The sequence below is a fragment of the Stenella coeruleoalba genome (genome assembly GCF_951394435.1).
Source record: "Stenella coeruleoalba genome assembly, chromosome: 11".
Taxonomy (NCBI): Eukaryota; Metazoa; Chordata; class Mammalia; order Artiodactyla; family Delphinidae; genus Stenella; species Stenella coeruleoalba.
In genome coordinates, this window is record NC_137157.1 from 36728040 (window position 1) to 36753925 (window position 25886).

General features: G+C 38.4%; 1 protein-coding gene across 4 annotated transcripts in view; it reads right to left on the minus strand.

The window, feature by feature from the left end:
- METTL25 (methyltransferase like 25) overlaps positions 1-25886 on the minus strand; it is a 379431-nt gene that overhangs the window by 217830 nt on the left and 135715 nt on the right. For 3 of the 4 annotated variants that reach the window (XM_079936898.1, XM_079936891.1, XM_079936899.1), the window contains exons 1-2: positions 9285-9653; positions 6114-6208 (exon numbers count right to left, since the gene is read on the minus strand). The gene's annotated coding sequence lies outside the window, so the exon portion shown is untranslated. Of the gene's footprint in view, positions 1-6113; positions 6209-9284; positions 9654-25886 lie in introns of those variants that run through there. The other variant, XM_079936890.1, reaches the window with a different exon arrangement.

The window sequence follows — 25886 nt, forward strand, 5'->3', positions numbered from 1 at the left end:
CTAATAAATAAGTAGACAGACAGTTGTATAATATGTCCAGCGGTAGTTAATGCTATGAGTAAAAATAAAACATGTTTAGTATATAGAGAATAACAGCAGGGAAGTGCCATTTTTTTCATAGAATGGTTAGAGATGGCCTCTATGCTAAGGTAACATTTGAGCAGAGAACTTAAGAGTGGAGGGAGCAAACCCTGCAGGATTCTGAGGAAGAAGCTACTAGGCTGAGGCAAGAGCAACTGTAAAATCCTGTCAGGAGCTTGCTTGGGATGTTTGAGGAGCAACTAGAAGCCCAGTAAAACTGCAGGACAATGAGCAAGAGAGTTGTAAGAGAATGTGGTCAGAGAGGAGTAGAGTATGAAATCATGGAAGGCCTCTGGACTTTGAATTTCACCTTGAGTTAAAAATCATGGCTCTGCCATTTACCAGCTAAATGTCCCTAAAAAAATTCATCAAAGACACCCTAGATTAGTGAGAAGACCAGGCAGAGAGAAAAGAAAAATATTTCAATTCTACCCACAGTATAGTTTACCAAATTGCTCTTAAGTCATAACTAACTTGAGGAGAAGGGCTTCCCTATATCTGGAAAACACAGATCAAAACCAATAATATTCTAGACAAAACCCATAAAAATTATAACTATATTCACCAGTTCACTCAGTAAACAACCTTTTGTTGACTTTTAATGAAGCCATTAGGTTTTCCACTAGGATTCTTTAATTTCTTACCCAGTTCTGTGGTATGGTCTGAAATTTATCAGAGACCTGTAGCTGTCAAAAGGTCCTTCCTATGAATCTTCTTGAAGATGAAGTACTTTTACAAAAGCATCAGAGGACAACGATAACTGTCTATAAATGACAAAAGACTTTATTTTTTATTGAAATACAGGTGATTTGCAAGGTTGTTAGTTTCTGGTTTACAGCAAAGTGATTCATATATATATATATATATATATATATATATTCTTTTTCATATTCTTTTCCATTATGGTATATCACAAGATATTTAATATAGTTCCCTGTGCTATACCGTAGGTCCTTGTTGTTTATCTATTTTATATATAGTAGTTTGTATCTGCTAATCCCAAACTCCTACTTTATCCCTCTGTCTCCCTTTCCCATTGGTAACCATAGTTTGTTTTCTATGTCTGTGTGTCTATTTCTGTTTTGTAAATAAGTTCATTTGTACCATATTTTAGATTCCACATATAAGTGATATCATATGACATGTGTCTTTCTCTTTCTGGCTTACTTCACTTAGTATGATTATCTCTAGGTCCATCCATGTTGCTGCAAATGGCATTATTTCATTCTTTTTTATGGCTGTGTAATATTCCATTGTATATATGTACCACATCTTCTTTATCCATTCATCTGTTGATGGACACTTAGGTTGCTTCCATGTCTTGGCTATTGTAAATAGCACTGCTATGAACACGGGGGCGCATGTATCTTTTTTAATAAATAAATAAATAAATAAATAAACTTATTTTAACATCTTTACTGGAGTATAATTGCTTCACAATGGTGTGTTAGTTTCTGCTTTATAACAAAGTGAATCAGCTATACATATACATACATTCCCATATCTCATCCCTCTTGCATCTCCCTCCCACCCTCCCTATCCCACCCCTCTAGGTGGTCACAAAGCACCGAGCTGATCTCCCTGTGCTCTGCGGCTGCTTCCCACTAGCTATTTATTTTATATTTGATAGTGTGTATATGTCCATGTCACTCTCTCACTTCATTCCAGCTTACCCTTCTCCCTCCCTGTGTCCTCAAGTCCATTCTCTACGTCTAATTAGAGTATTCTCTGGATATATGCCCAGGAGTAGAGCTGGGTCATCATATGGTGACTCTACTTTTAGTTTTTTTAGGAACCTCTATACTGTTTTCCATAGTGGCTGCACCAATCTACATTCCCACTAACAATGTAGGAGGGTTCCCTTTCCCCCACACCCTCTCCAGCATTTACTATTTGTAGACTTTTTAATGATGGCCATTCTGACTTGTGTAAGGTGGTACCTCATTGTAGTTTTGATTTGCATTTCTCTAATAATTAGCGAAGTTGAGCATCTTTTCATACGCTTTTTGGCCATCTGTGTGTCTTCTTTGGAGAAATGTCTATTTTGGTCTTCTGCCCATTTTTTGATTGGGTTGTTTGTTTTTTTTGTTATTGAGTTGTATGAGCTGTTTGCATATTTCAGAAACTAAACCCTTGTGGGTCACATTGTTTGCAAATATTTTCTCCCAATCCATCGGTTATCTTTTTATTGTTTGTTTATGGTTTCCTTTGCTGTGGAAAAGCTTATAAGTTTGATTAGGTCCCATTTGTTTATTTTTACTTTTATTTCTCTTGCCTTGAGAGACTGACCTAAGAAAACATTGCTATGATTTATGTCAGAGAACATTTTGCCTATGTTCTCTTCTAGGAGTTTTATGGTATCATGTCTTATATTTACGTCTTTAAGCCATTTTGAGTTTATTTTTGTATAGGGTGTGAGGGAATGTTGTGACTTCATTGATCTACATGTGGCTGTCTAGCATTCCCAATACCACTTGCTGAAGAGACTGTCTTTTCTCCATTTATATTCTTGCCTCCTTTGTTGAAGATTAATTGACTACAGGCATGTGGGTTTATTTCTGGGCTCTGTATTCTGTTCCACTGATCCATATGTCTGTTTTTGTGCCAGTATTATACTGTTTTGATTACTGTAGCTTTGTAGAATTGTTTGAAGTCTGGGAGAGTTATGCCTCCAGCTTTGTTCTTTTTCCTCAGTATGCGTTTGGCAATTCTGGGTCTTTTACGGTTCCATATAAATTTGAGGATTACTTGTTCTAGTTCTGTGAAAAATGTCATGGGTAATTTGATAGGGATCCCATTAAATCTGTAGACTGCTTTGGGTAGAATGGACATTTTATCAATATTAATTCTTCCAGTCCAAGAGCATGGAATATCTTTCCATTTCTTTGAATCATCTTCCATTTCTTTTATCAATGTTTTATAGTTCTCAGCATATAGGTCTTTCACCCCCTTGGTCAGGTTTATTCCTAAGTTTTTTTTTTTTTAATGCGATTTTAAAAGGGATTGTTTTTTACTTTCCCTTTCTGATATTTCATTGTTAGTGTAAAGAAATGCAACTGAGTTTTATATGTTAATCTTGTATCCTGCTACCTTGAAGAATTTGTTTACCAGTTCTAGTAATTTTTGTGCGGAGTCTTTAGGGTTTCCTATATACAGTATCATGCCATCTGCCTATTTTACCTCTTCCCTTCTAATTTGGATACCTTTTATTTCTTTTTCTTGAACGACAACAGACTTTAAAAGGCACAGTTAAATACCTGATTACAATGTAATCGATAAAGAAACTTGTTTACAATAACCAGTTTTATGACTGATTATAATATTAACCCTTAAAAACCTTAATCTCTGGCAAAAACCAAGAAGTAAGTAATTGTGAACTGTCTGTCATAACAGCATTTCCTGATTGGGACACTTATGTTTTCATCTTCCTCTCTTGAGAAGGCAAAGGTAGGTAAACTTAGACCTACCCAGCAATTAATGTTCCAATATTTTATCCTATTTGAAATGACCCAGATAGTCAATGAATTCTCTTCATTTAACTTGGTTCAGTGTCAAGTTAACAAAATCTGGAGCAACTATTATAGATAGACATTCCCAAAAGATAATTATTTGTATAGAGTTTACCCAAAAGTTCTTATTTACAGTAACTTAAAGTTTCATCATATCAAGTCACTTTACTTGCTAAAAATTTGCAACAGATATAATAAGGTCTTACTTGCCCTTAATAAACCAAGATACAACAGAATTATTATACTTAGCACTGATGACTCTAAAGAGCTCATCACAAACCAGTCTTGGCAAGCCATCTGGAGGCAGAGGCATGCCATATTTACAAGGTACACATATACGCACATATATCCATATAGACACAGAGATCTCACAGTTTTCCTGCTAGAGTTTAAAAAGGCAGCTCTCTCTTTTCTGTTTTTTCCTTCAAGCTCAGGAATTAGATGCAAGTTCCTGAGATTCCCAGATAGACCATTTACATCTCAAAGGCACAGGAAGAGAAATAACAATTCCTTCTAGAAAGCTAACTTCCTCAACAACATATACAAAAACCAGTTTTAGAATGTCACAAGAGTCCCGTCTTGGACATCTTCAGGGATTTTTTTTTTTTTCAGTTTCTAAATAGCCAATTCGGTTTAAACAAATAACAGTATTAGACAATAATACACATCATTCACTCACATTCACATGCCTCACTTTCAGAGGAACATGAATCAGCATTCAAGTTACTAGAACTCCCTAATGACGGTCAAAACCAGGGAGAGAGAATAGGATTTGAACTCAAGGTACTCTTGCACACACTCCAGATAAAAGCCAAACCAATTACAAAAGGTTCACTCTGATACAACAGTGGAGCCATTAGAGGCATTGTTCTCCAGGTCTCAAGGAGTACTGAAGCCAAATAGCCTTACAATAAAAATATCATTTTCTTTCATTTATGAGGGCATACCTGAAGGTCTCACAGTTTTGCAAAATATACCCTAGGTGAACTACAAGATAGAACAGAGCTCTGATCACCCCAGCACCGTATTTCTTCTGTTTCTCCCAAGTCTACTATGACTTATGCAGCCTGAGCAACTGAATGACCTACTAAGGGACTGAGGATGGAAACTAAAGCCCCAAACCATCCTCCAGGAGTGTACTGTAGTATCGTGTCCTTCATTCCTGCTATAAATAATTCATTGTACGTGCCCAGATACGGCTGAGTATACACAGCGTGTTTCATGCCTAGCTCTCTTCATACACCCTGTAGTTCTCCCATGGTTTACCAAGAGAGAGGAGTAGTAGGTACATCCCCTTTGTTAGGCCAGGTGACACGACAGGTGGCCATTATCCAGGAGAGCAGGGAAATCACTTCATCCTCATTGATGGCCCCACATAAGCACTGTCGCAGGGCTGGGTGGCTAGTCACAGAGGCCATCTTTAACATTTCCTGGCCAGTTAACACAATGTCATCCCAGTGCTGGGGCGCCTAACCTTCACCTCAGCTATTAGCTCAGCATCTGTGGCCTTTCTTAACATAGAAAGCAATAGCCAGCCCACAGCCATAGCCATCACCTTATTGTCTAACTTCCTTTTTCCCACTGTAATGGTGTCCAGTATCTCCGCAACAGTCTTACGGGTGTCTATGAGTTCTCTGTACTCTCTTGCAAGCCCCATTCCTCAAGGACAGCCACCACTGGGCCCTACATACTAGTGGACAGCCACAACAGGATTACCCCTATAACTTTTGGGATTACCCCTGCACCTTCCAGGCGACGGGCTAGTGCATGGCCCCCGCAATTTTCCATTCCCTGTCCTTATGAGACAGGAATTTCAAGGTGGGCTTGTACCCACCTTGGGGGGCAGGGCACAAACATTAAAAGAATGACACAGCCATTAAGAATAACAGGATATGACAAAAACTGGTTAGAACTCATTAGGCTCAAGGTGGCAGAAGATATGACTTCCAGAAGACCTTGAGCCTCCTTATAAGCTCACTGTAATATATTAGCATACTAAATGACACACCCACGAGCACCAGGACAGCTCCGAGGCCGGCCCAGTTCCTGGAAATCCCTTCCCTTCTCCAAAATAGTTAGAATATTCCTCCTATCCATTAGCGTATAAGATTGCCCAGCCCATAAAAACTAAACTCCCAAGGCCCAGGGCCGCTCTCACCTTCTGAGACAGACTGCATTCTGCCTATGGATAATGTGTCTTTCTAAATAAACCTGCTTTCACTTTACTATGGCTCACTCTTGAATTCTTTCCTGCCCGAAGCCAAGGACCCTCACTTGGTGGGCTGTCCCAGGGACTCACCCGGGACCTGGGATGTGACCATTCTCTCACACCCCATTTTCCTGCAACACGTATTTCCCGACATCTCGGCGCTCACGGGAGTTTCCTCAGTATCCCGGCTGGCTCCGCCAATTGTTGGGCTGCACCTCGCTGCAAGCCCTGTACTTGCCCAGCTTCAAGACTGAAGAAAAAGCCCGGAGTCAGCAACAGAGACATCAATGGTTTAATGGATAGGGGCAGCTTACTTGTCTGAAGCAAGGTCCTGGAGCAACACCTCACTGTGTGTGGATGGCGAACAAGACCTGGCAGCACTCTTCACTCCCGGGAGAGGGGCAGTTACCTGTTTTAGTGGAAATAGACATCAGGTTGGCTCATCCCTTACCAGGGAAACTAGTAGAGGGGCACGCCCCTCACCGCCCCTATGATAAGCTATCATAGTGGAGATGTGCTGATCTAAAGCTAGAACAATCATTAGCTGGGGACTGGGGCAAGTACGTAGGAAGCAAAGAGTGAAGTTATTTATTGGTTTACAGCTTTATTTTTCTCTCGGCAAAATTTCTTGGAACTAAGTCAGGTTAACAGGTGATCTACAGTCTCTTCTGTCATAGTGACACAGATGCCTTCAATTCTCAGTTCTTATTTGCTGTCATTCTTCCTCTCAGGCTGGAGGATAGATCATTGTTATCTGGGGAAACAATCAGTCTAGATCTATACCACATTTTGTAAAGTCATGATTGCATAGCAAGTTGCTGGTGGTGTTATTTCAACTGCTACACATATCAGGTTTTCTTGTTCTTTTTGTAATATGATCATTTTGGGGGATCACTTGATAGGACGGTGACTGTAGAGTAGGGTATTGTAACCAAAATTGGGGTCTGGCTGCTCATCGCTCAAAAGTCAATAAGGAGGCAAGTTTGGTGGACAGGAAAGTTTGCTTTATTTTGGTTGCTGGCAACAGGGTGGGGAGGGCGGATGCCTGTCCAAAGGCCGACTCCCCTCCTACAACCAGTGGGCAAGAGCTTTTATTGCTGAAGGGAGGGGGCTACATGCAGAAACAGCACAGTCAGCTCTGACAGTCATCTTGAAATTGGTCATGCGATGGTCTGATCAGCGTCATCTTGATTGTTTTAAGTACAGTTAATCTTCAGTTCCAGGGTCGGTTTGTTCCCATTTCCTTGAGGCCCATTCTCGGAGTTGTGGCAGCTTAAATCATGGCTACAGTCTGGCCATCATGTAGTTAACTTCTTCCACCTGCTGGGGGTTTCAGTATCTACAAGACAGCCCACAGGATATGGCTCAGAATATTATCTATAGCCCTTGAGGAGGAACTAAAGTCCTTGACTATGCTTACTGACTAAACTATTATTATTTGGTCTCCTGTGACTGTTTTCCTTTGTTTCTGCATTTTCTCACTTCTCTGATTAAACTTATTCTTTGGCTAAGGTTTTTCCTAGACAAAAAAAGGCAGGCAGAGGACATGGGGGGCGGGGGGCATAGACCATAGGGTCCTGCTCCGTTTCAGTATAAGATGTTGGAGATCACACATTTGAACTGTGCCATTCAGACAAATATGAGGAGCATAATTATAATCAGTTTATAGACTTCTAAGCCTAAATCCGAGAGTACCTAAATTAAACAAAGAAAACAGATCCTATCTTCATTCTGAAGAGTCTACAGAACCAGATTTGGAGGTATTAGCCAAATCAATTAATTGCATAATTTCTTCATTGGTTTTTCAGATCTTCTTAGTAATTTTAAAGGTCTCATAAATTTTGTAGAGATGAAGGTACAACAATTTTTCCTCTCAAATGGCATATTGACAACCTCAAGATGCCAGTATTCTGTCGAGGGCTCCTCTGTTTCAAATCATCATATTTCCAATCTCATGCAGTTCTTAGTGAGATTGTCTAGCTCCTCTGTCCGTCATTGAACCATGGCAGGTAGGAACTTCCTCACTATCTGTGTCTCCTTTAAAGCATAATATGAAAAGCCCTGAGGACAGAACAAAGCTATCTAGAATTTCCATTGAGTGACTAAGGCTTTGAACCTCAAATTGAGGCCCAGTTTTTTTCCTTCTTGTATCAAGTTATAAAGTGAGCTCTTTTTCAAAGAAGGAGAAATAGGGGGCCAAAATGGACCCTGTGTGATATCAGATATCATCCTGAAGACAGACATCACTTTACTGAGATAACTAGATCCTGTCCAGCTTTTTGAGAGTATCAGATACATTATTATCATTATTATTATTGCCATAAATTCAATACCAGGCTTTGGAGTCTATCTAATGATGTGGTCTTGGCTATAATATCCCTATGGGGTATCTCAGTTTCATTGCATGGTTTCAGCCCCATTCAGAAGTAGTTAGGTGCTAGGCAGGAGATTATAAAGTGGAGACATGATTAAACAGATAAATGGTTAGATCTGATAGGGAATCAGATGCTTACATATTAAGCCTTCTTTGTAAGGTCTGTAAATGTAACAGAGGTAAAATGCAAGCCATTTATTTCCTATTTTCTTTCTGAGAATTAACTCTGTGAAAGTTTGGTTATAGAGTCTATTTATTACAAATGGACCTTGGCTGTTGTTTCAGTGGAAGCAGAAACCTTCCATTATAGATATTTTATGATAGGGGTTTTTACATTTTTGTTTACCTGGACTATTATGTTATCTACCAGATTAAAAAGTCATGTCATGTTTGAGTCCAGTTATTGATGAGAGCAAATGTGTTTTTACAAGGAATTTATACTTAAAGAAATTGGTTGGCACTCAGAGGTAAATGTACTCAAACCAAACAGTTCAATTGTACATTCTGTTTGAATCATGAAAAGATTGCAACCAGGGATTGGACTCATACCAAGGAGTATATGAGGATTCAGAAAGCAACGTGAAGTGTAAAATTTGTAAGTATTACGGTTAAGAAAAAACATATTTTTGTAAAACTTCAAAACCTTAATCCAGCAGAGGACAGAAATCATTCAGGAAAATAAAGAACAGAGGCATGATCCTGTCCCAGGGCTTCCGGGAAGATGGCGGAAGAATAAGACGCGGAGATCACCTTCCTCCCCACAGATACACCAGAAATACATCTACACGTGGGACAACTCCTACAGAACACCTACTGAACGCTGGCAGAAGACCTCAGACCTCCCAAAAGTCAAGAAACCCCCCACGTACCTGGGTAGGGCAAAAGAAAAAAGAATAAACAGAGACAAAAGGATAGGGACAGGACCTGCACCAGCGGGAGGGAGCTGTGAAGGAGGAAAGGTTTGCACACACTAGAAGCCCCTTCGCGGGCGGAGACTGCAGGTGGCAGAGGCGGGGAGCTTCGGAGCCGCGGAGGAGAGCACAGCAACAGGGGTGTGGAGGGCAAAGCAGAGAGATCCCCGCACAGAGGATCAGGGCCAACCAGTACTCACCAGCCGGAGAGGCTTGTCGGTTCACCCGCCGGGCTTCGGGCGGGGCTGGGAGTTGAGGCTCGGGCTTTGGTCTGAGCACAGGGAGAGGACTGGGGTTGGCGGCGTGAACACAGCCTGCAGGGGGTTAGTGCGCCACGGCTAGCCAGGAGGGAGTCTGGGGAAAAGCCTGGAGCTGCCGAAGAGGCAAGAGACTTTTTCTTCCCTCTTTGTTTCCTGGTGCGCGAGGAGAGGGGATTAAGAGCGCTGCTTAAAGGAGCTCCAGAGACGGGCGCGAGCCACGGCTAAAAGCGCAGACCACAGAGACGGGCATGAGACGCTAAGGCTGCTGCTGCCGCCACCAAGAAGCCTGTGTGCGAGCACAGGTCACTATCCACACCTCCGTACCGGGGAGCCTGTGCAGCCCGCCACTGCCAGGGTCCCGGGATCCAGTGACAACTTCCCCGGGAGAACGCACGCGCGCCTCAGGCTGGTGCAACGTCACGTCCGCCTCTGCCGCCGTAGGCCCGCCCCGCACTCCGTGCCCCTCCCTCCCCCGGGCCTGAGTGAGACAGAGCCCCCGAATCAGCGGCTCCTTTAACCCCGTCCTGTCTGAGCGAAGAAAAGAGGCCCTCCGACGACCTGCACGCAGAGGCGGGGCCAAATCCAAAGCTGAGCCCCTGGGAGCTGTGAGAACAAAGAAGACAAAGGGAAATCTCTCCCAGCAGCCTCAGAAGCAGCGGATTAAAGGTCCGCAATCAACTTGATGTACACTGCATCAGTGGAATACATGAATAGACAACGAATCATCCCAAATTAAGGAGGTGGACTTTGAGAGCAAGATTTATGATTTTTTCCCCTTTTCCTCTTTTTTTGAGTGTGTATGTGTATGCCTCTGTGGGAGATTTTGTCTGTATAGCTTTGCTTCCACCATTTGTCCTAGGGTTCTATCCGTCTGTTTTTGTTTCTTTTTTTTCTTTTAATAATTATTTTTTACTTTAATAACTTTATTATATTTTATCTTATTTTATTTTACTTTATCTTCTTTCTTATTTTTCCTTCCTTCCCTCCTTCCTTCCTCCCTCCCTCCCTCCTTTCTTTCTTTCTTCCTTTTCTTTCCTTCTTTCTACTTCTACTAATTCTTTCTTTCTACTTTTTCTCCCTTTTCTTCTGAGCCGTGTGGATGAAAGGCTCTTGGTGCTCCAGCCAGGAGTCAGTGCTGTGCCTCTGAGGTGGGAGGGCCAACTTCAGGACACTGGTCCACAAGAGACCTCCCAGCTCCACATAATATCAAATGGCAAAAATCTCCCAGAGAACTCCATCTCAACACCAGCACCCAGCTTCACTCAACGACCAGCACGCTACAGTGTGGACACCCTATGCCAAACAACTAGCAAGACAGGAACGCAACACCACCCATTAGCAGAGAGGCTGCCTAAAATCATAATAAGTCCACAGACACCCCAAAACACACCACAAGATGTGGACTTGCCAGCCAGAAAGACAAGATCCAGCCTCATCCACCAGAACACAGGCACTAGTCCCCTCCACCAGGAAGCCTACACAACCCACTGAACCAATCTTAGCCACTGGGGACAGACACCGAAAACAACGGGAACTACGAACCTGCAGCCTGCAAAAAGGAGACCCCAAACACAGTAAGATAAGCAAAATGAGAAGACAGAAAAACACACAGCAGATGAAGGAGCAAGATAAAAACCCACCAGACCTAACAAATGAAGAGGAAATAGGCAGTCTACCTGAAAAAGCATTCAGAATAATGATAGTAAAGATGATCCAAAATCTTGGAAATAGAATAGAGAAAATGCAAGAAACATTTAACAAGGACCTAGAAGAACTAAAGATGAAACAAACAACGATGAACAACACAATAAATGAAATTAAAAGTACTCTGGATGGGATCAATAGCAGAATAACTGAGGCAGAAGAACGGATAAGTGAGCTCAAGATACAATAGTGAAAATAACTACTGCAGAGCAGAATAAAGAAAAAAGAATGAAAAGAACTGAGGACAGTCTTAGAGACCTCTGGGACAACATTAAACACACCAACATTCGAATTATAGGGGTTCCAGAAGAAGAAGAGAAAAAGAAAGGGACTGAGAAAATATTTTAAGAGGTTACAGTTGAAAACTTCCCTAATATGGGAAAGGAAATAGTTAATCAAGTCCAGGAAGCACAGAGAGTCCCATACAGGATAAATTCAAGGAGAAATACACCAATACACATATTAATCAAACTGTCAAAAATTAAATACAAAGAAAACATATTAAAAGCAGCAAGGGAAAAAAAACAAATAATGCACAAGGGAATCCCCATAAGGTTAACAGCTGATCTTTCAGCAGAAACTCTGCAAGCCAGAAGGGACTGGCAGGACATATTTAAAGTGATGAAGGAGAAAAACCTACAACAAAGACTCCTCTACCCAGCAAGGATCTCATTCAGATTTGATGGAGAAATTAAAACCTATACAGACAAGCAAAAGCTGAGAGAGTTCAGCACCACCAAACCAGCTTTACAACAACTGCTAAAGGAACTTCTCTAGGCAAGAAACACAAGAGAAGGAAAATACCTACAATAATGAACCCAAAACAATTAAGAAAATGGGAATAGGAACATACATATCGATAATTACCTTAAATGTAAATGGACTAAATGCTCCCACCAAAAGACACAGATTGGCTGAATGGATACAAAAACAGGACCCATATATTTGCTGTCTACAAGAGACCCACTTCAGACCTAGAGACACATACAGACTGAAAGTAAGGGCATGGAAAAAGATATTCCTTGCAAATGGAAACCAAAAGAAAGCTGGAGTAGCAATTCTCATATCAGACAAAATAGACTTTAAAATAAAGACTATTAGAAGAGACAAAGAAGGGCACTACGTAATGATCAAGGGATCGATCCAGGAAGAAGATATAACAATTGTAAATATTTATGCACCCAACATAGGAGCACCTCAATACATAAGGCAAATACTAACAGCCATAAAAGGGGAAATCGACAGTAACACATTCATAGTAGGGGACTTTAACACCCCACTTTCACCAATGGACAGATCATCCAAAATGAAACTAAATAAGGAAACACAAGCTTTAAATGATACATTAAACAAGATGGACTTAATTGATATTTATAGGACATTCCATCCAAAAACAACAGAATACACATTTTTCTCAAGTGCTCATGGAATTCTTCAGGATAGATCAAATCTTGGGTCACAAATCAAGCCTTGGTAAATTTAAGAAAATTGAAATCATATCAAGTATGTTTTCTGACCACAACACTATGAGACTAGATATCAATTACAGGAAAAGAGCTGTAAAAAATACAAACACATGGAGGCTAAACAATACAACATTTAATAACGAAGTGATCACTGAAGAAATCAAAGAGGAAATAAAAGAATACCTAGAAACAAATGACAATGGAGACTGGACAACCCAAACTCTATGGGATACAGCAAAAGCAGTTCTAAGAGAGAAGTTTATAGCAATACAATCCTATCTTAAGAAACAGGAAACATTTAGAATAAAGAACCTAACCTTGCACCTAAAGCAATTAGAGAAAGAAGAAAAAAAAAAACCCCAAAGTTAACAGAAGGAAAGAAGTCATAAAAATCAGATCAGAGATAAATGAAAAAGAAATGAAGGAAACGATAGCAAAGATCAATAAAACTAAAAGCTGGTTCTTTAAGAACATAAACAAAATTGATAAACCATTAGCCAGACTCATCAAGAAAAAAAGGGAGAAGACTCAAATCAATAGTATTAAAAATGAAAAAGGAGAAGTAACAACTGACACTGCAGAAATACAAAAGATCATGGGAGATTACTACAAGCAACTCTATGCCCATAAAATGGACAACCTGGAAGAAATGGACAAATTCTTAGAAATGCACAACCTGCCAAGACTGAATCAGGAAGAAATAGAAAATATGAACAGACCAATCACAAGCACTGAAATTGAAACTGTGATTAAAAATCTCCAACAAACAAAAGCCCAGGACCAGATGGCTCCACAGGCGAATTCTATCAAATATTTAGAGAAGAGCTAATCCCTATCCTTCTCAAACTCTTCCAAAATATAGCAGAGGGAGGAACACTCCCAAATTCATTCTACGAGGCCACCATCACCCTGATACCAAAACCAGAGAAGGATGTCACAAAAAAAGAAAATTATAGGCCAATATCACTGATGAATAGAGATGCAAACGTCCTCAACAAAATACTAGCAAACAGAATCCAGCAGCACATTAAACGGATCATACACCATGATCAAGTGGGGTTTATTCCACGAATGCAAGGATTCTTCAATATACGCAAATCAATCAACGTGATACACCATATTAACAAATTGAAGTTGAAAAACCATATGATCATCTCAATAGATGCAGAGAAAGCTTTCGACAAAATTCAACACCCAGTTATTATAAAAACTCTGCAGAAAGTAGGCATAGAGGGAACTTTCCTCAACATAATAAAGGCCATATATGACAAACGCACAGCCAACATCGTCCTCAATAGTGAAAAACTGAAAGCATTTCCAATAAGATCAGGAACAAGACAAGGTTGCCCACTCCAGTCTTATTCAACATAGTTTTGGAAGTTTTCGCCACAGCAATCAGAGAAGAAAAGGAAATAAAAGGAATCCAAATTGGAAAGAAGAAGTAAAGCTGTCACTGTTTGCAGATGACATGATACAATACATAGCGAATCCTAAAGATGCTACCAGAAAACTACTAGAGCTAATCAATGAATTTGGTAAAGTAGCAGGATACAAAATTAATGCACAGAAATCTCTGGCATTCTTATGCACTAATGATGAAAAATCTGAAAGTGAAATCAAGAAAACACTCCCATTTACCATTGCAACAAAAAGAATAAAATACCTAGGAATAAACCTACCTAAGGAGACAAAAGACCTGTATGCAGAAAATTATAAGACACTGATGAAAAAAAGTAAAGATGATACAAATAGATGGAGAGATATACCATGTTCTTCGATTGGAAGAATCAACATTGTGAAAATGACTCTACTACTCAAAGCAATCTACAGATTCAGTGCAAACCCTATCAAACTACCACTGTCATTTTTCACAGAACTAGAAAAAAACATTTCACAATTTGTATGGAAACACAAAAGACCCCGAATAGCTGAAGCAATCTTGAGAACGAAAAACGGAGCTGGAGCAATCAGGCTCCCTGACTTCAGACTATACTACAAAGCTACAGTAATCAAGACAGTATGGTACTGGCACAAAAACAGAAATATAGATCAATGGAACAGGATAGAAAGCCCAGAGATAAACCCACGCACATATGGTCACCTTATCTTTGATAAAGGAGGCAGGAATGTACAGTGGAGAAAGGACAGCCTCTTCAATAGGTGGTGCTGGGAAAACTGGACAGGTACATGTAAAAGTATGAGATTAGATCACTCCCTAACACCATACACAAAAATAAGCTCAAAATGGATTAAAGACCTAAATGTAAGGCCAGAAACTATCAAACACTTAGAGGAAAACATAGGCAGAACACTCTATGACATAGATCACAGCAAGATCCTTTTTGACCCACCTCCTAGAGAAATGGAAATAAAAACAAAAATAAACAAATGGGACCTAATGAAACTTAAAAGCTTTTGCACAGCAAAGGAAACCATAAACAAGACCAAAAGACAACCCTCAGAATGGGAGAATATATTTGCAAATGAAGCAACTGACAAAGGATTAATCTCCAAAGTTATAGAGCAGCTCATGCAGCTCAATAACAAAAAGCAAACAACTGAATCCAAAAATGGTCAAAGACCTAAATAGACATTTCTACAAAGAAGATATACAGACTGCCAACAAACACATGAAAGAATGCTCAATATCATTAATCATTAGAGAAATGTAAATGAAAACTACAATGAGATATCATCTCACACCAGTCAGAATGGCCATCATCAAAAAATCTAGAAATAATAAATGTTGGAGAGGGTGTGGAGAAAAGGAAACCCTCTTGCACTGTTGGTGGGAATGTAAATTGATACAGCCACTGTGGAGAACAGTATGGAGGTTCCTTAAAAAACTACCAATAGAACTACCATACGACCCAGCAATCCCACTACTGGGCATATACCCTGAGAAAACCATAATTCAGAAAGAGTCATGTACTAAAATGTTTATTGCAGCTCTATTTACAATAGCCCGGAGATGGAAACAACCTAAGTGTCCATCATCGGATGAATGGATAAAGAAGATGTGGCACATATATACAATGGAATATTACTCAGCCATAAAAAGAAACGAAATTGAGCTATTTGTGATGAGGTGGATAGACCTAGAGTCTGTCATACAGAGTGAAGTAAGTCAGAACGAGAAAGACAAATACCGTATGCTAACACATATATATGGAATCTAAGAAAAAAAAAGGTCATGAAGAACCTAGGGGTAAGACAGGAATAAAGACACAAACCTACTAGAGAATAGACTTGAGGATATGGGGAGGGGCAAGGGTAAGCTGTGACAAAGTGAGAGAGTGGCATGGACATATATACACTACCAAACATAAAATTGATAGCTAGTGTGAAGCAGCCGCATAGCACAGGGAGATCGGCTCGGTGCTTTGTGACCACCTAGAGGGGTGGGATAGGGAGGGTGGGAGGGAGGGAGATGCAAGAGGGAAGAGATATGGGAACGTATGTATATGTATAACTGATTTACTTTGTTATAAAGCAGCAACTAACACACCATTGTAAAGCAATTATACTCCAATAAAGATGTAGAAGAAAAAAAAAAAAAAGAACAGAGGCATGAAGATTAAAGCAAGACAATCTGTAGCTCTGGTGAACTAGATCTTGTCCTGCAGGTTTTGGGTGCATGCTGTGTTCATCCTACAGTTATCCTCTTGATATGAAGCCCTTGGTTGATGAAGTCTCCTTCTGATGACTATCTGCTTCTGAAGTATTCTTAAGAATCCTTTATTTTAAATCTCTCAAAAGAATGGCAGTCCAAGTGTTGAAGTATGAAGCTTTGCATCTCTTTAGCTGAGATCCATGAATCTGAGGATCTACACCACAGATTTTAACTGCTATGTTAGTGGTTAGAAGTACCTAATACAGTTGTTTCCAAAGTAATTCCAAGACATTTTCCATCTTATTTCTTTTTCAGAAGATAAAATCTCTGAGTTCTATCATGTAAAGTTTGAGAGGTTGTGAAGGAAAGGCAGCTTGTCCATGTTGGTGATAAAAATAAATTATTGCATGAGTTCTTTGAAGTAGTCTGCCATGTGCTGATGTCTGACTATGTAAGTTAGACTAGAACATCAGAGGAGAAATACCCACCCTCATATAGTGACATGTAATAACTTTATATGGTGACAGTTGATGGGTCTCAGAAAGTATGGATCTCATTGTTATGAGAACATTCTTAGTGAAATCTAAGAGTGACAGCTAATTTTGCCCACTTGAATTTAAATGTGCCATTGCCTCTCTGCTTTGTTAAGGATTGAGTGTAATCTGAACAATAAAGTTTCTAATTACACAACAAGCCTTTCAAAGTTCTATAGTAAGAGTCCCAGGAAAATGAGTACCTTTATCACTGGAGAAGTAGGTTGGAATTCCCCACACTGAAAACATGAAATTAAGTAACTTTTTGCTACTTCAGAGCCATGTCTCTTTAGCAAGGCTCATGCTGAGAATAAGCAATGTTCTGGATATGCTATAAACTCATAGCATATGTGAAATCTATTTGGAAGTGTTCAATGGGACCAGGAGGCTTGGGTTCTTCTTGACCATGTCTCACGCTTATACTGGTGACAGAAATGATAGGCACTGGAGACATACTCAGAAATTTTAGTAAAATTCTCCCACCCCCAAGTGTTGGCTGAGTACAAAGCCTATTTTGTCTTCAATGTTGTGGGTTAATTTTGTGTAAAATACTTGCAAATTTACACTTGAAGACCTCTGCAACCACCAAGGGATCATCTTGGAAGCACTAGAGATTATCCTCCTGTAATGTGCATCTAGATTTCTCTCAATAACCCTTTTGTCATTTGGCCAATGGTATATATCTATCTAACCATTTATTCTATTTGGTAAGTCATTTTTTATTTTGGAATAAATCGTATCAGTAGCAATGAGATAAAAAAGTGTATGTATAATGAAAACTTACAGTCTGATTCTCTCTTATTCAAAAGGTTGATGAGGAATATGTAAACTATACAAAGTGTTGGTCAACATTTATTATCCACTATGGAGGCCATAATGATATATTGACCAGAAACCCTAAATCTTCCAAAAAAGCGTAAATCATTACCTACTTCAAAACTTATCAGATACTTGAGACTGTGGAAGGCACATTTAGATTAAATGAAGTTACTTTTGCTTGTTCTTAACCCCAGATTTTCTTTTTCATATACAAGAAAAATGATATGTTAGGTTTAATTAATTGGATCCATTAGCAGCAGCAGAATTTAGCAAATAGTTAAATTATACCAGTTCCACAGAAATGTCATTAGATGCTTAAAATAGGAAATAAGTTAAATTTTTATAATGGCTTGTGTTTAAACAAAATACTCATTCCATGAAATCAAAGTAAGTGTTTTGGAAGCTCATCCTGGAAAAGGAGATATATTTAGCATTATTAAATTGCTGTTGTAAATTTAGTTTAAAAGTTAAGAAATAAATTTAAAGATTTTTGGGTTGATAATGCAACTAAAAGTTTTTGGGTAGAGTACAGTGTTGTTATAAGAAGATGGCTATTAACTAAATTAAGAAACCTACAACGTGGAAATGTACTTGGGATATGTTATGGACAAATGTCCAAATTTATGACTTTATAAATATATACATACTTAGAGTAACTGAGAAACCAATTGTCTGTGACAAAACTGATGTCAAGTAGAAGTAAATACTTCAGCATGACAGTGAGTACCTTTTTTTTAATGCCCAGTGTCATTCAGAGTTTAGAAATGTTTGACCCTTTGAAGAACTATCTGTAATTGAATGTATCTTACCATGACACTGAACTTTTAAATAAGTGATTTCTCTAAATCTTGGTTGCACTTCACTGAAAATCAATGAAGAATCTTTAAATATTCAACAAACAGAATGCCAAAAGTCTATTTTTTGAAGCTTTTGGAGACTTGCAGTTATTGAAAACAAAGTTTACAAACAGAAAGACCTAGAAATTTATCCATAAAAAGCAAATGAAGAAGAGAACAAATTAAATGATAGGGATTTAAACAGTATATAAGATTTAGTTTGAAATTATAGAATTGCATTTGGAAAAAGTTGATTTTGATAGAGATCTCATTTTTCATTGGTTAATTTAGATTCTGTACAAGAATGCCAAGAAGGTTTATAATTTTGCAAGATCTGAATTTGGCAAAACATCTAAAGCAATTATAAATAGAGATAACTTACTTGATAAGTTTTTCATGTAAATCTTTGTCAGAGATAAATTTTGTCAGAGATAAATTTTCTGACTGCAGGTAAAAATGATGTACTTATGCAAATATTTACCATGAAATATTTACTCATTTAAATAATATTAGAATTGAGAATATCCTCTTTTTAGCAGAATTTGCTTTGAGCTTATCGGTTATCCCAGTTCTGTAGAGAGAATATTTTCTTAGTGAAAAGTATTGCGATTACAGAAAAGATTCTATTGAAGATATCAACATCAAATTTATTAACCCTCTATTTGGTTTTGAAGAAGATTGCAGAGAATTTTATAAAAGTATTAAATAATGAAACAATTAAAAATGCATTTTTTAGAAAATACCAGTGATATGGTGTTGGGACAGTTACAACTAAGGACCTGATTAAAAGCATTTGCCTATGTACCAGTAGTATTTCTGCTGTTTACACTATTTTTTAGTATTCTGATAATCAAGATAGTTTCCCCCTTTATTGAACTCTTGTGTTATCTTTACTTTCTAAATAGAATTTTAATTTTGAAAATATCTTTCAATAGAATTTTATACATCCACCAGCATAATAAAACCAAACTTTAGGCAAGCAAATAATATTTCAAATATTTATATTAGTGTAATTATTTTAGTGACCTATATTCACTCTTAAAATGCTTTCAGTTTGGACAGGAGATGATATGGTCTCTCCAGCTCATGGGGTAAATAAAAGAGAAATAGTAGGAAATAAAGTTAAAAAGGGAGGCAGGGGTCAAATTATGAAGGACACTGAAGGTGAGGGTAAGGAGTTTGGATTCCATGGGAGAGACAGACAAGGAAAGAATTATTTCTGTCACACATTTAAGGTGCAGGTATTGAGCTAAAATTGATTTACCCTATGCCTTGAATAGTCTATTACACCGTAAGTTTCTATTTTTAACATGAAAATAATATGATAATCGTGATGTCTTCCAACTGTTAATTGGTTGTAGAATCACATAATTTTAGGAAGAATAAGTTTTTCCTGAAAGCTTATTGTATTTTATGAGTTTAGTTTATCACAACGTTGAACTGCCAACATCTTTTGGTGAAGATTAATTTTAATCTTATACAATGGCTTTGCCGTCTGGCAAAGAACTTCCATACACTTAATCAAAATGTGGTATCCACACCTGAATTCAGTTCACCATTTTCCCTCCTTTCCCTATTTGGCTTATTGGATTTAAGGTGTTTGGAAGTTCTTTTCTTTATTCTTTGTCTGAATAATCCCTTCCTTCAGGTGTTTGCCTCTTTATTTCACTCAGGTGTATGGTCTCAACATAATGTGGTGTTCATTCTTATCCAGCAATCTCTCCACTTGTCTTTTGCTTAATGTTTTTTTCTACGTGGTTGACCCATAAGAAATTATCAATATTTGAGCTACAGAAACAACAATTTCAAGAGTTTTAACCTATTGCATCTCCTCTTGCTTCTTATCCTTCTTGTCTTGGATACCTAGATCACTTATCTCTTTTCTCTTCCTTCTTCTTCTCCAGTTAGTTCTATGGCATCATTTCATCCAAATAATTTTTATTATTTTAACATCCTGGGGTTTTCATAGTATATTAGGTTGTCTTCATATTGTATTAGATTATTAGTAAGCAACATTTTTGAGCACTTTCTACATGCCAAATATTTTCTATGGGCTTTACAAGTATCAACTCCTTTACTCCTTCAAAAAACCCTATGAAGTAGATACTGTTATTATCCTCATTTTACAGATGAGAAAACAGTTACTTATGGTTTAAGCAATGTTTCCATAGCCACACGGATAATAAATATCCAAGTCAGAATTTGAACCCAGGCACTCCTTACTACTATACCATACTATGTTTTATAATTAATAAAGGTGGAGGGGGGATTGGGAATTAATACAGTATAGGACACAATAGGGCAAAAGCAGTAATTCCAGTGAAGGGGCTAAAAATAAGTTATTTGGTTTAAATAGGGACGTGTCAAATTTAGACTATTTCTGGCAAACATAACGATCACAGAGGAGTTTTAAAACGATGGAGAACTTTGGGGACTCTGCTTCTGCAGTACACTATGGAGGTTGTGGAAGCACACTACTGGAAAGAGTTCCATCCAGAGATATTTATTTTGAAAACTATTTAGGAAAGAGTGGGGGCAAGTCTAGTCCCTGAGCTAAAGGACTAAGAGGAAAAAGGAAAGAGAATATGCACCATTCAGTAATCTGATGTATCCTTCAGGGATGTCCCTGCTCAAGGTACCAGTCATCTAGGGGACAAGAGTTGAGGGAAGTTCTGAAATAACAAAAGCCCACGCAGGAGGGGCTCATATAGATGGGCCAAGTTCCTCACAGAGACATTCCAGAGGAACTGCCACTTACTACCTAGGTTCAATATTTGTTGATGCAGCAGGCAGTTTCTACATTGTTGTTGCTGATTGTATGCTCATCACAATCAGCTGGGATGAGGTTCTGATTGTGATAATTATGACATCGCTAAGAGAATCTTATCACACTTTCAAAATAATCATATCTTATTCCAAACATCTCAAATATATGCATTATGTTGTTAATAAATGATAATGTAAAATTCTAAGAAAACAGTAATACCCCTAATAAATCATTGTGTATATTTATAGGGTATGGTAGAAAATAGATTTGATATGAATGCTGACTCTTTGAATGTGGGTAAATTGAATATGTATAACTAGTTGTGTAAAAGTTTATTTTCTGGCCTCAGAGCATATAAATCAATTGTAATTTGTTGAATATAGTTTCAGTTCATATATAACTGTAGCAAATGAAAGAAAAGTGAGATAAAGATCCTTAAAGAGACTTTTCTCATGATCCAATTAGATAAAAAGAAGTTGCTTTGCAACAAGAAAATGTTCCACTTTTAACCTGTAGGAGTTTTAAATCTTGGCAATGATAACACGGTGCACCAAATAATACTAACTTAGGAGTCTTTTCTGTTTGAGCAAGATCAAGAGAAGTTAAATCCTCAAGGTATGTAGAGTCCTAAATTCCTTGAAAATTTAGGGAACTTTTACAGGCAAAGTTTATACATTGACTTTAAATCACATGTTTTCCGATTGTCTAAGACAAGTCATATATACAGTATTTGTGTTAAAATGGGCTGCTCTGATACTTTTATATATATTATACCTATTATATAGACTATATATATAGTATATATATATAGTATATATATATATACAGCATTAGCATTATACAGCATATATATATACAGCATATATATGTATATATATATATACAGAATTAGGTTATAAATATAATTATTATTACAGCTTATAAATTTATATCAGGATAATTTAAGGTATTTCAAAAATTGTTTTTGACTAATGATATATCCTAGCAGGGGTTGATAGCTTTAGGACACAGTATGTAGACAGTATGTGTATCTGCTTGCAGTGATCAGGGTGAATTCAAATGATAGGAAACTGAGATCATACTTCCTAGCAGCATGCTGCTGAGCTGCAGAAATTTGTAGGCTTATCCTAGTTCTTATAGAAAAAAATTGGGGGAGTTAATAACTCATGACTTGTGGTGTTTGGAGTTAAGGGTAGTGGTGAGAGGTGTTAGGATCATAGAAACCAGTCTCCTTTATGCCTGGAGAATTCTGAAATCTCAAAGTAGGCTGATGGTAGGGAAGGCTTACAATCCTTTCAAGTTATGTTTAAATGTTGAAAGTGTTAAACTAGACTTGCACTGTCCAATATGGTAGCCTGTAGTCACATGCCTTTACTGAGCATTTGAAATATGGCTGGTCCTAATGCCATATGTGCCAAAAGTGCTAAATACAAATAGGATTTTGAAGATTTAGTATTTAAAAAGAGTGCTATATATCAGTTTAAAATATTGATTACATGATTAAAGGGTAATATTTTGGAATACTGGATTAAATAAAAATACATTAATGAAATTAACTTCACTGTTTTTTAAAATTTTCTTTTTAATATTGTTACTGAAAAATTTAAAATTGTATATGTGACTAGCATTTGTGGTTCATATTGTATTTCTATTGGATACCGTTGAGCTAGCCTAAAGTCTTGCTTCTCTATTCATTACTCATTCATTTTTTTATTTGGAAAGAGGATAATTTAACTGTTAAGTCTGGGAAAAGGAGCTGACTACCCAGACTCAGTCCTTCCCTCTCTCCATTCTTTGGGAGGCAGCCTGTCCATCAGAAGCATGCCTTATCATCTGCTTTTCTGCCAAGGATTAAGGAACCTGCTCCTGGGGAGGAGAATACTACAGTTTTTCAGCTGTGCCTATGACTGGGTAGGTAATTCCATCTCATTTGAGGTGATGTATTAGCAGGTTCTACCAGCACAGTTCTAAGCCATTTCCTATAAACAAGTTTTTAAAAATAATAACACATATCTGATCTCATCTCCATTTTTTTTTTTTTGGATTCCTGTATCTATCATGTAGTTTGATTTTATCTCAGATAGGGAAAATTCTCCTTTATATTAGGACCTCTCAAACTCTTAACAGCTGGAAGAGAGAAGGGATTGCAGAGCAACTGTCTGTATCCTGACAATCAACATGACACAGATGCATGAGTTAACTGTATTAATTGATTGTCATGGAACATAACCAGGTTTGAGCCATCCCAACCTAATATCAATCAAGAGGGTAGAGTCTGGGGCCAAGAGGATTCTAGCAAAAAGAGGCTGAACAGTAGACTGTCAAGGGCAGGGGCTGGAGAGGCAGAAGAGGGGGTTTGATGGAGTGGGAAGCCACAGGAGGTCAGTCAGAGAGTGCCCGACCCCTCCCATGGAACCGTGCAAATTAGAGACGCCTGTGGAGGTCTTCCAGAAAATCTGCATTTGAATGCCTGTCTCATCAAGAATCCTAATGGCTGGATTACAACAATACTAATCATTTAAGAGATGATTTTTCCTTTTCCCCAACTATTCTCCAGGTCTTAGGTTTTCAGAGAAGAAAGAGAGATACAGAAGTAGCAGAGTGAGGTGAGAATGACAAACAAGAAAAGTGCAATAGACAATCTCCTCCTTCCCTGCGTACTAAGTCATGGTTCAGGCCTTGAATTGATTGTGAAATCAAATTTTCTGGTGAACCTCTACGAGATATTTTAACGCCTGAAAACACATAGTGAAATGGAATGATATGAGAAAGCAAGAGACCTGTCTGGGGAGTCCTCAAGGAGTAGGAATGGGAGACGTATTACAGCAGGGATTATTAAATGTTACCCTACATCAGAAGCACTTGGAGAGCTTCTTAAAATACAAATTGCAGGGCTTCCCTGGTGGCGCAGTGGTTGAGAGTCTGCCTGCCGATGCAGGGGACACGGGTTCGTCCCCCGGTCCGGGAAGATACCATATGCCACGGAGCGGCTGGGCCCGTGAGCCATGGCCGCTGAGCCTGTGCGTCCGGGGACTGTGCTCCGCAATGGGAGAGGCCACAGCAGTGAGAGGCCCGTGTACTGTAAAATAAATAAATAAAAATAAAGTACAAATTGCAGGTCCCATCTCCAGTTTTTAATTCAGTAGGTTTGGGAGGGTCTCTGGGGCCTGAGAATTTACATTTCTAAATTTCCAGGTGATAAAAGAAATTTTCCCTTATTGAGGTATGGGGAAGTCATTCTGGCTTTTATGTGAGTTAACCTGAATGTTATGCTAATTAGAACAGACTGTTTTTGGCCTATCGAACATATGTTGTACATATGCTTTAATTATTAAAGAAAAGAGCACACTGACCACAAGTAAAGATTGTCCATGTTAAAAATAAAGATTCAATGCCTCTCTTCCTGGGACGCCAATGCTGGTACTCCCTTGATGATAAGGCTCCCTTCCCTGGTGCCAAGGCCACACTGACTCGCTGTGTACGTGCCGGTCTACTGTTTTTGGAACCTTGAAGAAATGTATCCCTCACTTGTTTAACAAATTTTTTTTTTTTTTTTTTTTTGCGGTACGCGGGCCTCTCACTGTTGTGGCCTCTCCTGTTGCGGAGCACAGGCTCCGGACGCGCAGGCTCAGCGGCCATGGCTCACGGGCTCAGCCGCTCCGCGGCATGTGGGATCTTCCCGGACCGGGGCACGAACCCGTGTCCCCTGCAACGGCAGGCGGACTCTCAACCACTGCGCCACCAGGGAAGCCCTGACTTGTTTAATATTCTTTATTCTGACAAGATATAAAACTGTGCTGAAAACCATGCTTCTCCAGACCAGTTTCTTGGAGTAATCTGGGAAATTGGCTGCCAAGCTATCGTCGTCAGTTTGGCTCAAACAAAACTCTTTTCTATTCTTATTATTGATTGTTATTGATTATTTTCATTGACACAGGTGATATTGATATTAATATTGATAGTTCAGAGACCTACTATGAGAACCACTGTTAAAGGCAGTAGTAAAACAATTCAAAACAACAATAACAAAACAATCTTTCTGTTTGTATCCATGAAGTTCAGTCTATTTCCTAAACCAGTTTATAGACAAAGATGGGTGTATAAGAAATGTTTATTGCAACTTTATTTGGAGGAGCAAAACATACCCATAAATATGGGACTGGAAAATTATGGTATATCCCTAAAATGGAATATTACATAGTCACTGTAATTACATAAAAACATATCTCAGAAGTATTTTCAAATTGTAAAAATTAAGTAGCCCAGCAATGTGCATTTTTTATAAATAACACATACTTGCATATGAATTAAAATCATACGGAAGAAAATACAATAATATGTTAACAGTGGTTATATCCTTGGCTGAAGTCAGATGGTAGAGTCTGTGGAAGGAATTTGACTTTGGAATTTAAATTCTTCCAAAACTCTTCCATCAACTGTTTGTATCAAAGAAAGAGTAATATTTTTAAAAATCTGTGCCTTTGCATATGGTAGTCCACCTAAGCTTAATGCTCTTCTACCTCTTCTTTGCCTGAGAAATAGCAGCCTGCTCAAGTATCTAATCTTCGTTATGAAAATTTCTCCAAGTTTTTCCTCACTCAGTAACCCCACTATTGTGGGCTGAACTGTGTCCCTCCCAAATTCCTATGTGGAAGTCTTAACCCTTAGAATGTGACACTATTTGGAGATGGGACCTTTAAAGAGGTAATTAAGGTAAAATGAGGTTATATGGGTGGACCCTAATCTAACATGACTGGGTTCCTTAGTTTAGGACAGACATGTGTGCACATAGGGGAAATACCAC